This window comes from Labeo rohita, unplaced genomic scaffold (genome assembly GCF_022985175.1).
Source record: "Labeo rohita strain BAU-BD-2019 unplaced genomic scaffold, IGBB_LRoh.1.0 scaffold_144, whole genome shotgun sequence".
NCBI lineage: Eukaryota > Metazoa > Chordata > Actinopteri > Cypriniformes > Cyprinidae > Labeo > Labeo rohita.
In genome coordinates this window covers 170,813-175,192 of record NW_026127604.1, presented here as the reverse complement: position 1 = coordinate 175,192, position 4,380 = coordinate 170,813, and the positions used below count along the sequence as shown (strand labels likewise).

At 33.8% G+C, this 4,380-nt stretch overlaps 1 long non-coding RNA gene across 1 annotated transcript; it reads left to right on the top strand.

Annotated features, from left to right (window-relative positions):
* Window positions 1–763: 763 nt before the first annotated feature.
* On the top strand, window positions 764–4,180 carry LOC127158307 (uncharacterized). The gene is made up of 3 exons (XR_007826122.1): window positions 764–813; window positions 2,847–3,031; window positions 3,254–4,180. It is a non-coding gene; the product is annotated as an uncharacterized LOC127158307 (long non-coding RNA).
* The last annotated feature ends 200 nt before the right edge of the window (window positions 4,181–4,380 follow it).

The window sequence follows — 4,380 nt, the reverse complement described above, 5'->3', positions numbered from 1 at the left end:
GCAGATCAAGGAGACTGTACCCTGAGAGTTTCCAGTGTTTTTGATCCATTTTAAGAATGGGTGATCACTTAAGATAGAATTACAAGGCACCCAATATACTTTCATTGCAGATCTTAACTTCAAATACAAATAAAAGGAGTCGACAGTCCACTACAACTGAATACATTTGTATTTTTCAAATGTATAAAACAATTTATTTTATTTGAATAAATGTGCCTGTCTTTTATCAGATTTACCAGCTGTTATCATTTTTATTTGTGCTGGTCAAATATAAACAATATGTAAAATTAAGCTGCTAGCAAAAACTTAGAGTTGGCTGCTGCAAATATTTATTTTTTAATCTCACTCCACACATTTGATAGAAATTGAGACCCTGGACTTGAGAGCCCTGTGTTTGTGTCTGGGAGGCTGTGAGCATAGAGACTGTAGGGTTTTTAAATGTTTAGCTTAAATGTGGAATATGAATAAACGGTGCTTATAAACATCTGTTGAGATAGTATTCTCAAGTGAGACGAGTAGAAGCTTGAACCCGGAAACAGCGTTTCTTATGTCATGACGTATCAAGCGGATTCCCTCATTCCCATGGCAACAGACGGTAGTGGCAGTATGTCATGCTTGTGTTAAGTTATGATATTTAATCCTCTGTGGGTGTTGATCAACCACATTTTAGACCTGATTGGCGGGTTGTGTTGTTAGTATGGGTGTCTCCTGAGGTTATGAACATTTAAATCGACATTCTAAAGCTTAGACAGCACAACACCACCAGAGATGTCAGATCTGCAATGGATATTTCTTGGTTCAGCTCATCATAAGGTGATTAATACACTTCATCTTTATTTATTCTTATTTTATTTATTTATTTTTTGTGGGTTTTTTTTCATTCATTCATTCATTGATGAGGTTTGTATTACACTATGAAACTGAAATCTCAAAATACAAATTTCTAACCCTAAGCAACAAGGCAGGGATATTTATGAAACCCTTTTCTGCCACTGAATAAAAAAAAAAATTAAAAATTTAAAAATGCAACTTCTCACAATTCTGACTTTTTTTCTCAGCATTGTGAGATATAAACTAACAACTGTGAGTTATAAAATCAGAATTACATAATATATAGTTGCAATTCTGAGAAATAAAGTCAGAATTGTGAGATATAAACTCACAATTCTGTGAACATATCAGTCTATTTTTTCTCCTCAGAACTGGACTTTATAATTTTTTGTATTTCATAATTCTGAGAAATGAAAAAGTCAAAATTGTGAATTGCAATTCTGACTATATGACTCCCAATTGTGCATTTATATCTCATAATTCTGAGAAAAGTTAGACTTGCGAGATGTAAACTCGAAATTGCGAAAAAAAAAAGAGAGATAAAAAGTTACCTTTTTTTTTTTTTATCCAGTGGTGGAAACAGGCTTCCATAGATACTATTACTACACTGTAAAAAATAAAAAACACAGTTTGTTGAGTCAGCTTAAAATAATTTGTTACCCTGCTCCCTTAAAATTTTAAGTTGAGTCTACTAAAATAAGTTTATTCAACTTGAAATGTTAAGTTGTACTAAGTAACAACTTAGATATTTGTGTTTGCTAAACTTAACAGATGGGTAAGTAACCCAGCTGCCTTAATATTTTAAGTTGATTCAAATCAAATATCTAAGTTGTCACTTAGTATAATTTAACATTTCAAGTTGAATAAACTTTTTTTTTTTTGAGTTGGCTGAACTTAAAATTTTAAGGCAGCCAGGTTAAAAATTATTTTACGTTGACTCAAATAGTTTTTTACAGTGTAATGGCGACAATAATCAGGCAGGTCAGGGATTTGTTATTGGGCTATTTCATGTGTGGAGAAAACAAATGATTTGTGCTTTTAAAGGATAAGTTAATTTACTCACCAACATGTACATGTCTTTCTTCAGTCGCAATTAATGACCTTTTTTGACAAAAACATTCCAGGATTTTTCTCCATCTAGTAGACTTCAATTATAGCCAACAATTTGAAGGTCCAGAATGAAGCTTCAGTGCAGCTTCAAAGGGCTCTAAAATGATCCGAGCTGGATTGGTCATCTAAAAAAATTAATATTTATACACTTTTTAACCACAAATGTTTGGCTTGCTCAAGCTTTACAATGCACATCTTTATTAGGTGATGTTGGCAGGAGTACCAACCCAGTGTTTACAAAGCGAACATGCAAGAAAAGTCAAATGCCCTTTACAAAAAGGTAAAAAACAATGTCAGACAATTTCATAGTTGGAGAAGAAAATTAGATTTTATGAATGTTTAACCAAAGACAAAGAACAAACCGTGTGTGAACTCTCCAACATCAGCTAATAAAGAGCATGTGCATCACAGAGCTAGAGCAAGCCGAGCATTTTGGTTTAAAAGTGTAGTTTTTTATTTTATTTTGTTTTTGTCATAAAATGACTGATTGTGTCACTAGATAAGACCCTTATTCCTCGGCTGGGATGGTTTAGAGCCCTTTGAAACTGCATTTTGAATGTTCAAATTCTTGGCTACTATTGGAGTCCACATATGGAGAAAAATCCCAGAATGTTTTCATCAAAAAAAAAAAAAGTTTCTTTTTGACTAAATGAAATAAAGACATGAACTAGATCATATAGGGGTGAGTAAATTAGCAGGAATTTTTATTATAGAAGTGAACTTATCCTTTCACAGCAAAATAAATGCAAAATAAATGCCTGAGCAAAGATGTACTTTAAAGTGATGCTGGACACTGATAACTTTACCAAAAATATTTACAAAATCCTTTCTTTGTTTCTCTTTCCTTTCTCCACATTGAACTAGGACACGAGGAGCAGCTCTTTCTCCTTTCTCCACGTCTTAAGAGGATGAACTAGGACAATGAAAGGATGCACAGTAAACTGCTGGAGCATCAGAATCCACAGAAGAGCAAAAACCAACAGGACAGAGAGAAAAATGGAGGATAGAAAGAAAACACAAACCAGTGGATCACAAGAGAAAAGCAGACAGAGACTTGTTAGACGAGAGAGTATGGAGAAAAAGCCAAACTGTGAGTGTTTGCTCCTTGTGGAACTTCTAGTCTTGCTACAGATTTACTGTTATTTTCTGTTTATTTACTCCTGTCATAAAGTGTCACATTAAGATTCAAGACTTTCTGCAGTCACAGATAAATGTTTACACGTGTGATTTTGTGCAGACAGAATGTAATACAAACTGAAAAGATTAAAAAATCCAAAACAATGAGAATAATCAGTTTTTTTGTGATTTGTAGTTTCAGGTGATCCAGACAGACATGTAAAGTTGAATTCTGATGTTCTCAAAACACACAACATCAGTGACGTTCAGATACGGACTAAACATCATCATCATCATCATCATCATCATCATCCAGACTACAGTCTGTTCAGATTTTACAGACTCATCGGATCACAAACAAACAGACTAATGAACAGTTTGTTTCTCAGATCTGTGTCTCAATTCTGCACTTTACTGACGACATTCTGCACATCACAGTTTCCCTGCATCTGAAAGTGAACATTTGCACATTCTTTCAGTTTAAATAATACAGGGAAAACACTCTGGACACTGCAGAGCAAAACACGTTAATAAAACAACTCGGGCCACGGCTCATCTGGACAGATGTCAAAATATTCATCCATTATAAAACACAGAGCTCTATAAACTCAATCAATAATCATAAATGTGTTCAGCAACTCAACAGATATTTTGAGGTGTTTCTGATTATTAAGTGAATGGAATATCCAGTATTAAAATTAAGCAGATAGCGCCACCCTCAGGCTGATGAACTCAATGACACTGAAGCGCTGCTGAATCTTCATCTGCATGTTCAGAATCAGTAACCAGACATTACACCAGACTAAAGATTGAATCAGCCTCTTATGAACACTTCAGATGAACACAACACTGAGACATGATGCTGACTCCTGAGAGGTCTCAATCAGCATAAAACTGACCAATACACTTCATATTGTCATCATCAGAATCACGTCATATAATCAGGTCTTTAATGTGTTTATCATGTGATATTAACTAAATGTATATTTCTGCCATGTGGACATTACTTTGACTCAGTCACTTCTGATAACAGATATAGAAATGTAAATTTTTTTGTGAAGCTGCTTTGAAACAAGGTGCATTTTCATACAAATAAATGTAAATACGGAAAATAAATAAATAAATAAAAGCTCAAAATAAACCAAATCCAGATTTATGTGAAGGAACTCAAACATTTCTAAAATGAAGAACTGACAATGATAAATATACAGAATAATAACAATAATTATCATATATTTATCAATCAGATAAAGTGTCTGGATTGACCTTTGACCCCTGTAATACAGTGAGGTGTCCCCTCTACAGGCGATCATGAGAATCACA